Here is a 12752-nt window from a genome sequence, read left to right as displayed (position 1 = left end):
ATGGTAACTGCAAAGTGCATCGAAAAAATGTTTGCGTTGCCATAGCTCAGTAACTAAGGAGTTACGACCCCGTGTTAAAAGGACAAAAAATACTCAATACTGTATCTCCTACCACCTCAAGTATTGCTGATTCATCCTGAAACAACATGTATATTTCCACTCCAAATGCCTACAGTAAAAATGGGAACTCGCAATGTTTTCAATAAAAAAGAGCTTTGGTCTCACTATCGAAAACCATGTGGCGAGTGCCATGCGGGCTTCCACGAGAACGGTAACTTTCGAATACCGTAGAAAAGCAGGCTTAAATTATTTTGAAATGCCATTCGAAAATCAGATGCAACAATTTGCACATGAAGATAAAAGTGATAATGTCAACGGCCTCAGCTTAACAATACTTAATACGTCTCTAATTTTCCTTGGTTATTCGGGAATGAGATGAATCCGTAATAATATTGACCGTGCGAAAATCTGGATCAAGGTTAAGTTTAGGGACTAGGGACAATTCTTTTCTTGGTCCCCTCTACACTCTAATGTTCCTTCATTAGTTGACCTTTATAGCTCCTTCTATGAGGAAGCCTAGGGATGATAGCATCTTTCAATTTTAACATTTATTTTAACGTTGAATCAAAAACCCTAGTAGATTTCACATAGATAATTTTAATATTTCTTCGCTTTATTCTTTATATATAATTTATTTATATATTTATATAAAATTTATTTATATATAATTTATTTTATAATTAATTTAATATATATTTTTATAATTAATTTAATATATAATTTATTATATGTATTTTTTAATAATATTTCTTCTACAATTTCTTCGCTGTGCGACATCGTCAGGTGCAAATACAGGATACAGCAGCTCGATTCTGTAAATGTGATATGGCCGTCACAAGCGGATTTCGTCAATGTATTCACGGCTTTGACGCTGGAGCGATTCTGAAACTTTTTAGTGACGTCACTCTCACAGCCGCGTCCGTGAAAGTATTCACGCCCATGAGGGCCCGTGGTAGCTTCGTCGCGGCAATGCGCTCTAATTTTTCATTATGAATTTACGCTGTGATTGATAATTAATAGCACATTATTCATTAATTACGATGGTGGCTATTTCATATTGTCACTTCCCATAAGTAATATGTATTAAAAATAAATAAAAGAAATGCGTAAAGTTAAATTTACATTCGCGTCCTATTTAAATTGATTGGCCTTCATTGCGATTGAAGTTGGTGGGAAGTTAAACCTTGCGCTGAGGGTTTGACAATTATCTTATATTTGTGCATCTTCTAGAATGTACAAGTAAAATACTCACAACTTAATGTTCATAATAATTTGGAGTAGAACCAATGGTAAAAGTATTGTGCGGTACTGAATGTTAACAGATTTATTTAATATTTGTTTCGTAAGTTCAAGCCTTCGATTTGTTTTTATTAACGAGAATGGAGGCTCTTTACATACCTCCGCTACTTTTGCATGAGCATCAATGTCACGGAGGCAATAGATGCACATACTTCGGCGGCAGATACGCGATATCAACAATCCCTTCGAGACGCGAGATTGGCGATGGATCACTGAGTTCACACCACGATTAATTCGTAGACGATTAGATGGCTTGCCGGGGCATACTTTAGTACGTTAAGATAAACATTGATCATCTATTCCATCTCTTCCATGCATTATTGCTGCCGTTCAGTAACACGACCAACATGATTCGTTTTTCTGTTGACACAATAGAAATACTAATACATGTAAATATCTCGCCCTCAAGCAGAAACTGTTAATAATCTACTCGTATTCGCGCCAGAAACATTTTCATCAGTATAAATCGTGAATAGTGGCATGTGCTTGCACAATCAGACATATATGTATACGCACCACAGCGCATTTAAAATTATGTACTGAAATGATGAGAACAGCTCAAACGCATACGAGAATGAACCATTATTAAATAATAAAATAACACTTGTTATCATTCCGCGTAAGCATTAGCTCCATACTATGAGGAAATAAGAGCTAATTGTGCAATTACGAGCCCGCTACGTGATAACTGACTTCGATACGCAGCACTTGACAACATATAAAAGAGGTAATATACAGTTTATAGCCACAAACTAATTAAGCAACCGTAAATTATCATTAATAGGTACTTTTAAAAGAAAAGACCTCACTCAAAATTGAGTAAAGAAGTATTATTTACTTTGGGAGTGAATATTCCACGGCATTGTATGTTTCTCTATGGTAACTGAAGTTGCAGTTGGCCGCTGAAGTAAGTTTGTATCGGAGATTCTGATTCGTTCCTCGCGTCCGCACAGCTACCAACATAAGAAACTGAAGTGATCGTTCGCAATCCGTCAAACATCTCACGACACAGGCTTACAGGATCGCTTGAACGTCTTTCACGGTGAGAGGCGTGAGAACTCCACTGTGGTTCGAACCACGCGAAGCACAGGTATGACATTTACAGAATCGAGCTGCAGGAAGAGCATGAGGTCATTTTCTTAAGATATATGTACGATATAAGGTCTTCCTGTATCCTACATGTGCATCTGAAGATTTCCGACGGTAACGAAACTGGTGCATACTAAAATATGGAATTTCATATATATTACATTATTAAATCTATAAGGATTTTCGATTCAACATGAAGAAATTTCACGAAGTCATGGCTCAAACTATGCATACTTTAATATAAATGTTCTCCTCCCATTAACTTCATTGGGATCAGGTGCGGTGCTAAGAATAAAACTAATTGATGTCAACGTATTTTCTACAGAAATGTTTTTCATCAACTAGCGTTCAAAATACAAATAAACACTTAATGATTGTACCGCGAGATTCTAAAAAGTCCTAATAGCAACATACAAACGTATAAAATCTTTCTGAGGTTGTATCTACAAGTATATTGTGATGACTCGAGCAGGGGATAAAAAAAAAAAGAAATAAAATAAAATAAAAGAATATGTTCTGTAGCAATATTTGATTCATTCATCATTGTATTAAAAATTTAGTGTATGTTGTTCGCTTAGTTCAAATAGTGGCCACTACGTCGGCTCTGCCAGTGCCGAGTGCAGACGACGTCAAGTGGTTGGGATCATGGGTAGGTGACGACGGATATATAGGGAAACGTCCCCAGGTGACGAGGGAGAGAAAAAGTGAGACAGTGAGTTGTGAATGAGCACTGCAGGGTGATTCATGCCCAGTTGGTCGCGGACGCAGAGGAGAGAACACCTACAATAGGAAGGAAAGTGGGAAAGGGCCATTTTGGCAGTGGATGACGTCGACGCCGGTTTGAGCGGAAGAAAAGAGGACTTGCCACGAATGAACAAACACAAGTAGATGTTTGTTCTTGCAGAGTTCCTCTACAAGTTATCCTCACCGGAAAAACGGAAGCGTAAGCACACCACGCCCCAGTCCTTTTTTTTTCCCCAAAGTGAAACTTTCCAATCCTACGTGAAAGTGTTCCCCAAGTGCGCGATAAATTCTCTCATATTTTCTTCGTGTTATGAAGAAGAACTCATTTGCAATAATCTCTCACTGTCATTCAAGATTCAATTAGTTTTAATTTTCAAGTACTGTTCGTTGAAGAAAAGTAGTATCATTCTCATCAGGGTATTTTTTGTGTGTTTTTTGGAAAGTAAAATATATTGTTTCATTGTAATCATCATCATCAGGGTATTTTTTGTGTGTTTTTGGAGGGTAAAAATATATTGTTTCATTGTAATCATTATCATCAGGGTATTTTTTGTGTGTTTTTTTTGGAAGGTGAAAATATATGTGTAATATGTTAAAGAATGATTTCTCTGGCGTGATCATTCCTTTGCTCGATCTCCTTCCTACCCTATATGTGATGTCGTGTTCCGTCACAATATATAGCCTGGATTTTGCGAATAAATATACGTGAGTGACATTTCCATGACATAACATAACGACTTTTTCCCCAAAATTTAGGATTTTTGGTCTGCGATCTACTGACGACGATTCCCAACTCGAGCATCGAAATATCGGCTATGGCTCATCTAACCCCGAGAAGAACCTAATAAGAATTTCTGCAGCTAGTTCGACGAAGAAACCTTCAATCTTATTTCACTCGATAGATAACAAAATTCTGACCCTCAATCAGGCCATTCGCCCCACTTTGAGACGGGAGGTCGTCCTTGGTGAAGCGACAAGGACAAACAGATTGAATGACCTGCTTCACAAGATATACATTTTGATCCCGCCAATATGCCTCTCAAAAAATTGACTTGTTTCAAAGTACGTGAAGAACTCTCATCAGGGGCGGTCTGGGGTGATTGGGGGCCCTCGGCTGGGGTTCATGATGGGGGCCCCCTTACCTTGAGGGATTCGGAGATCTTTCCGGGGAAAAAAATTACGAAACTGCATGCCCGGAAATGGATTTTGACACTATTCTGGCGCTTATAAGCCAGATAAAATTTAATAAAAAAATAGCAAATACGTAAGATAAAATACTAAACATAACTAATAATTTCACAGATCATAAAATGTAATGTATTATGGTTCTATTGTATATTATTTCGTGTATTTTTTCCTTGAAACCGCGCTGAAACAAAAAAAAAAAAAACTCAAAAATACCCTTTTCGAACAACTCTTTGAAAAAAGAATTAAGTTCTCTTTTACCTTCTGACACCTTTATTTTATTTTTTATATAATCCCATCAGTGGCACCGCGAGGGGGGGTTTTGGGTGACAAACCCCCAGAGGAATTTTAATGTTTAATCCATTTTACTTAATTGGATTGATATTACTAATAGAATAGTGTAAGAATTAATAAAATATCCCTCAGAAAGCCGTAAAACTCGCCATTTTGAACCACTTATCTTTAAAACTCCCCACTTTGTTAATCTCGCACCTACCGCTTATCCTGGTGGGTATTCCATACTCCCACACACCCCGTATTAGTTGCACCTAAACCCCCACAGCCTTAATTCCTAGCTGCGCCCCTGAATCTTATGACACAGAGTACGTCCTAAATTAAGCAACCAATGAAAACGTAGAATTTTATAACGGAAAAAAAAACTTTGGCTCAAATACTCTTGGGTCTTTTTATTACACTTCTCATACACGCTTCAAGATAGATGCGAGCGTTGTGGGGGCCCTCGGCGATAGCCAAACAGCCGACCTGGCTAGACTACCCCTGATTCTCATACATGGTATGATATTTGGAGGAGGCGCTCGACAGCTGAGGTCATTTTCACTGTAAGGGAAATAATGATAGAGAGAAACCCCGTGTCGGTATTATCCTTAACGAAAGGCGCCCAGGGGACCACGGCTTAACGTCCCATCCGACGGACGGAGTGCAACACTTGAGGACTCTTCCACTCCAAGCCAGTGGCGGATACGTAATGGGGGCGAATGGGGCGCACGCCCTCCCCCCCTTTGCGGGGCCGCCCGCATCGCCGAACCAAGGGGGCGACAGAACTGCGATATATCGTATAGAAAACATCTTTTGTTTCGATTTTTCCGGAGCCCCAGTGGTCCAACGGCCTACCCAACATAGAGGCGCTGGTGTAGCCTGTTTTTCTGAGCAGTAACGAACTGGGGGCTGCCATATTGAATCTCGCTGTAAACAAACGTGATATTGAGGCTTATTGATAGTCATTAGTGTTAACTGCAGACTTTTTTTATTCCTTACAGTGTCCCTTACGATTTTGGAATGTGCTCGATGAAGGATACGAGTCTCAATGATGTTGGTTATTGCTAAATTGCATTGGTATGAAATGTATTTGGTGATGAAAATGTGAGTAATTTGTTTCCTTCATTATTCCATTTTGATTTCAACCTGTGATTAGCAAACCTTTTCTCATGTTTTCAACATTTCATGGTGTCTTGTATTCCTTATATTTCTATATGTTTTTCATTATATTTGCAGTTTTTCTAGTGTTCAAACTACTCACGAATCGCTACTTATATGCTTTGGTTTTGTTTAAAGCTAATCATTTTGTTGGTTATGTATTTAATTTGCTATTTCAACTTTGTCCTTTCAACTGTTTAACAGTCATCAGTTGAGCGTAATTCATTAAGTGTTCTACAATGTTTACATTTCTTCAAACTTTCTCTTTCGTTTTTAAGTGAGAACTTAATTTCTACTACATTGGTATAAAATATTCATCACTTTTCTCGTTGTCTACTTTTGGAATACTTTCTTTTGCATAAGTGATGGATATTAACATCTAAGAACCTTTCATTTTAAGATTCCTCTGCCAAGATATGTTATCTAATGGGTACTCATCATGAACTACTTCCTACGAAATAATGTCCTTCTCCTTTCATAATTAAATAATTATCTTCCATGAAATGATATCCAAACTTGCATGCTTATTTCTAGTGAAGTGTTGTTATGGTCTATGGTTTCAGGATTAGCATTATTTTCCCTGTCCCTGAGCTGTTGCAAGATACATCTACCTCAAGGAAAATTGGGTCACCCTCTTTGTTTATAAGTGTGGAGTGTTTACTGAAGTTATGGAATCTGACTCCTATTACGCAAAGGCTGCTCATCTCTCATGTTGTCATTGATATTTGTTGCTTGTGCATCTCATGTGCTTGTAGAATTGTTAACTTCCACAGATTTCATCTCTAGTATGTCATATTGAAATTGTTATTGTTGTATTTATTTTACCAGTTATTGTATCAATAAATACCAATGTCCACTGAAGTAAGTTTCCGAGATCATTATTCTCACCAACCACCAGATCGCCAGATGACTTTGTTCATTGTTACATTATTGCATTACAGTTCACATCACATTACAGTATTGTCACATTAATCTTGTATTATGGTTACTGCTTGAGTAACCTGGGGAAGTTCTTCAGGAAGATTTTCCTACATTCATTGCTTTTAAGTTTCTCGCAATTGCAGTAACATTGTTAAGCCGGAATAGCACGCCCTATCGTGACGCGTAAAAGAACACGCGCCGAGATGTGCATTCAAACTTCGCGGCAGCGTTGGACCACTGGCATAGATGGCACTGATGTATCAAAACCATGGTTTTGATACATCAGTGCCATCTATGCCAGTGGTCCAACGCTGCCGCGAAGTTTGAATGCACATCTCGGCGCGTGTTCTTTTACGCGTCACGATAGGGCGTGCTATTCCGGCTTAACAATGTTACTGCAATTGCGAGAAACTTAAAAGCAATGAATGTAGGAAAATCTTCCTGAAGAACTTCCCCAGGTTACTCAAGCAGTAACCATAATACAAGATTAATGTGACAATACTGTAATGTGATGTGAACTGTAATGCAATAATGTAACAATGAACAAAGTCATCTGGCGATCTGGTGGTTGGTGAGAATAATGATCTCGGAAACTTACTTCAGTGGACATTGGTATTTATTGATACAATAACTGGTAAAATAAATACAACAATAACAATTTCAATATGACATACTAGAGATGAAATCTGTGGAAGTTAACAATTCTACAAGCACATGAGATGCACAAGCAACAAATATCAATGACAACATGAGAGATGAGCAGCCTTTGCGTAATAGGAGTCAGATTCCATAACTTCAGTAAACACTCCACACTTATAAACAAAGAGGGTGACCCAATTTTCCTTGAGGTAGATGTATCTTGCAACAGCTCAGGGACAGGGAAAATAATGCTAATCCTGAAACCATAGACCATAACAACACTTCACTAGAAATAAGCATGCAAGTTTGGATATCATTTCATGGAAGATAATTATTTAATTATGAAAGGAGAAGGACATTATTTCGTAGGAAGTAGTTCATGATGAGTACCCATTAGATAACATATCTTGGCAGAGGAATCTTAAAATGAAAGGTTCTTAGATGTTAATATCCATCACTTATGCAAAAGAAAGTATTCCAAAAGTAGACAACGAGAAAAGTGATGAATATTTTATACCAATGTAGTAGAAATTAAGTTCTCACTTAAAAACGAAAGAGAAAGTTTGAAGAAATGTAAACATTGTAGAACACTTAATGAATTACGCTCAACTGATGACTGTTAAACAGTTGAAAGGACAAAGTTGAAATAGCAAATTAAATACATAACCAACAAAATGATTAGCTTTAAACAAAACCAAAGCATATAAGTAGCGATTCGTGAGTAGTTTGAACACTAGAAAAACTGCAAATATAATGAAAAACATATAGAAATATAAGGAATACAAGACACCATGAAATGTTGAAAACATGAGAAAAGGTTTGCTAATCACAGGTTGAAATCAAAATGGAATAATGAAGGAAACAAATTACTCACATTTTCATCACCAAATACATTTCATACCAATGCAATTTAGCAATAACCAACATCATTGAGACTCGTATCCTTCATCGAGCACATTCCAAAATCGTAAGGGACACTGTAAGGAATAAAAAAAGTCTGCAGTTAACACTAATGACTATCAATAAGCCTCAATATCACGTTTGTTTACAGCGAGATTCAATATGGCAGCCCCCAGTTCGTTACTGCTCAGAAAAACAGGCTACACCAGCGCCTCTATGTTGGGTAGGCCGTTGGACCACTGGGGCTCCGGAAAAATCGAAACAAAAGATGTTTTCTATACGATATATCGCAGTTCTGTCGCCCCCTTGGTTCGGCGATGCGGGCGGCCCCGCAAAGGGGGGGAGGGCGTGCGCCCCATTCGCCCCCATTACGTATCCGCCACTGGCTTGGAGTGGAAGAGTCCTCAAGTGTTGCACTCCGTCCGTCGGATGGGACGTTAAGCCGTGGTCCCCTGGGCGCCTTTCGTTAAGGATAATACCGACACGGGGTTTCTCTCTATCATTATTTCCCTTACAGTGAAAATGACCTCAGCTGTCGAGCGCCTCCTCCAAATATCATACCATGTATGAGAATCAGGGGTAGTCTAGCCAGGTCGGCTGTTTGGCTATCGCCGAGGGCCCCCACAACGCTCGCATCTATCTTGAAGCGTGTATGAGAAGTGTAATAAAAAGACCCAAGAGTATTTGAGCCAAAGTTTTTTTTTCCGTTATAAAATTCTACGTTTTCATTGGTTGCTTAATTTAGGACGTACTCTGTGTCATAAGATTCAGGGGCGCAGCTAGGAATTAAGGCTGTGGGGGTTTAGGTGCAACTAATACGGGGTGTGTGGGAGTATGGAATACCCACCAGGATAAGCGGTAGGTGCGAGATTAACAAAGTGGGGAGTTTTAAAGATAAGTGGTTCAAAATGGCGAGTTTTACGGCTTTCTGAGGGATATTTTATTAATTCTTACACTATTCTATTAGTAATATCAATCCAATTAAGTAAAATGGATTAAACATTAAAATTCCTCTGGGGGTTTGTCACCCAAAACCCCCCCTCGCGGTGCCACTGATGGGATTATATAAAAAATAAAATAAAGGTGTCAGAAGGTAAAAGAGAACTTAATTCTTTTTTCAAAGAGTTGTTCGAAAAGGGTATTTTTGAGTTTTTTTTTTTTTTGTTTCAGCGCGGTTTCAAGGAAAAAATACACGAAATAATATACAATAGAACCATAATACATTACATTTTATGATCTGTGAAATTATTAGTTATGTTTAGTATTTTATCTTACGTATTTGCTATTTTTTTATTAAATTTTATCTGGCTTATAAGCGCCAGAATAGTGTCAAAATCCATTTCCGGGCATGCAGTTTCGTAATTTTTTTCCCCGGAAAGATCTCCGAATCCCTCAAGGTAAGGGGGCCCCCATCATGAACCCCAGCCGAGGGCCCCCAATCACCCCAGACCGCCCCTGATGAGAGTTCTTCACGTACTTTGAAACAAGTCAATTTTTTGAGAGGCATATTGGCGGGATCAAAATGTATATCTTGTGAAGCAGGTCATTCAATCTGTTTGTCCTTGTCGCTTCACCAAGGACGACCTCCCGTCTCAAAGTGGGGCGAATGGCCTGATTGAGGGTCAGAATTTTGTTATCTATCGAGTGAAATAAGATTGAAGGTTTCTTCGTCGAACTAGCTGCAGAAATTCTTATTAGGTTCTTCTCGGGGTTAGATGAGCCATAGCCGATATTTCGATGCTCGAGTTGGGAATCGTCGTCAGTAGATCGCAGACCAAAAATCCTAAATTTTGGGGAAAAAGTCGTTATGTTATGTCATGGAAATGTCACTCACGTATATTTATTCGCAAAATCCAGGCTATATATTGTGACGGAACACGACATCACATATAGGGTAGGAAGGAGATCGAGCAAAGGAATGATCACGCCAGAGAAATCATTCTTTAACATATTACACATATATTTTCACCTTCCAAAAAAAACACACAAAAAATACCCTGATGATAATGATTACAATGAAACAATATATTTTTACCCTCCAAAAACACACAAAAAATACCCTGATGATGATGATTACAATGAAACAATATATTTTACTTTCCAAAAAACACACAAAAAATACCCTGATGAGAATGATACTACTTTTCTTCAACGAACAGTACTTGAAAATTAAAACTAATTGAATCTTGAATGACAGTGAGAGATTATTGCAAATGAGTTCTTCTTCATAACACGAAGAAAATATGAGAGAATTTATCGCGCACTTGGGGAACACTTTCACGTAGGATTGGAAAGTTTCACTTTGGGGAAAAAAAAAGGACTGGGGCGTGGTGTGCTTACGCTTCCGTTTTTCCGGTGAGGATAACTTGTAGAGGAACTCTGCAAGAACAAACATCTACTTGTGTTTGTTCATTCGTGGCAAGTCCTCTTTTCTTCCGCTCAAACCGGCGTCGACGTCATCCACTGCCAAAATGGCCCTTTCCCACTTTCCTTCCTATTGTAGGTGTTCTCTCCTCTGCGTCCGCGACCAACTGGGCATGAATCACCCTGCAGTGCTCATTCACAACTCACTGTCTCACTTTTTCTCTCCCTCGTCACCTGGGGACGTTTCCCTATATATCCGTCGTCACCTACCCATGATCCCAACCACTTGACGTCGTCTGCACTCGGCACTGGCAGAGCCGACGTAGTGGCCACTATTTGAACTAAGCGAACAACATACACTAAATTTTTAATACAATGATGAATGAATCAAATATTGCTACAGAACATATTCTTTTATTTTATTTTATTTCTTTTTTTTTTTATCCCCTGCTCGAGTCATCACAATATACTTGTAGATACAACCTCAGAAAGATTTTATACGTTTGTATGTTGCTATTAGGACTTTTTAGAATCTCGCGGTACAATCATTAAGTGTTTATTTGTATTTTGAACGCTAGTTGATGAAAAACATTTCTGTAGAAAATACGTTGACATCAATTAGTTTTATTCTTAGCACCGCACCTGATCCCAATGAAGTTAATGGGAGGAGAACATTTATATTAAAGTATGCATAGTTTGAGCCATGACTTCGTGAAATTTCTTCATGTTGAATCGAAAATCCTTATAGATTTAATAATGTAATATATATGAAATTCCATATTTTAGTATGCACCAGTTTCGTTACCGTCGGAAATCTTCAGATGCACATGTAGGATACAGGAAGACCTTATATCGTACATATATCTTAAGAAAATGACCTCATGCTCTTCCTGTATCCTGTATTTGCACCTGACGATGTCGCACAGCGAAGAAATTGTAGAAGAAATATTATTAAAAAATACATATAATAAATTATATATTAAATTAATTATAAAAATATATATTAAATTAATTATAAAATAAATTATATATAAATAAATTTTATATAAATATATAAATAAATTATATATAAAGAATAAAGCGAAGAAATATTAAAATTATCTATGTGAAATCTACTAGGGTTTTTGATTCAACGTTAAAATAAATGTTAAAATTGAAAGATGCTATCATCCCTAGGCTTCCTCATAGAAGGAGCTATAAAGGTCAACTAATGAAGGAACATTAGAGTGTAGAGGGGACCAAGAAAAGAATTGTCCCTAGTCCCTAAACTTAACCTTGATCCAGATTTTCGCACGGTCAATATTATTACGGATTCATCTCATTCCCGAATAACCAAGGAAAATTAGAGACGTATTAAGTATTGTTAAGCTGAGGCCGTTGACATTATCACTTTTATCTTCATGTGCAAATTGTTGCATCTGATTTTCGAATGGCATTTCAAAATAATTTAAGCCTGCTTTTCTACGGTATTCGAAAGTTACCGTTCTCGTGGAAGCCCGCATGGCACTCGCCACATGGTTTTCGATAGTGAGACCAAAGCTCTTTTTTATTGAAAACATTGCGAGTTCCCATTTTTACTGTAGGCATTTGGAGTGGAAATATACATGTTGTTTCAGGATGAATCAGCAATACTTGAGGTGGTAGGAGATACAGTATTGAGTATTTTTTGTCCTTTTAACACGGGGTCGTAACTCCTTAGTTACTGAGCTATGGCAACGCAAACATTTTTTCGATGCACTTTGCAGTTACCATGGATACGGTTTTCCATGGGTATCCAGCCTTTTCGACATTTTATTTAATGCTCTTGATTTTTAGGACATTAATTAGTTAAGGGTTTACGAAAATTTGCTATTATAACTGTTTGAAACGATTAATCTCTAAATGGGTGGAATTGCGCATTTGTATTGTTGATACTCGCTTAAAGCTCTCGTTTAAGTAAGCTCAAAGGTTAATTATTTCAGACAATTATGGTTGCTCATTTTCGTCCAAAACTTTTAGAGAGAGACTGCTGTGTATACTCAGTGACACCATAAATAGAGATGGAAGCCGTGCTAATAGCGTGTCAGTGTACCAAGTTTTAGGTTGCAATAACAAAAAAAACTTCGAAGCCCTTCACT

Source organism: Ischnura elegans, chromosome 9 (genome assembly GCF_921293095.1).
Source record: "Ischnura elegans chromosome 9, ioIscEleg1.1, whole genome shotgun sequence".
Classification (NCBI taxonomy): Eukaryota; Metazoa; Arthropoda; class Insecta; order Odonata; family Coenagrionidae; genus Ischnura; species Ischnura elegans.
Note: the sequence above shows the minus strand (reverse complement) of the source record.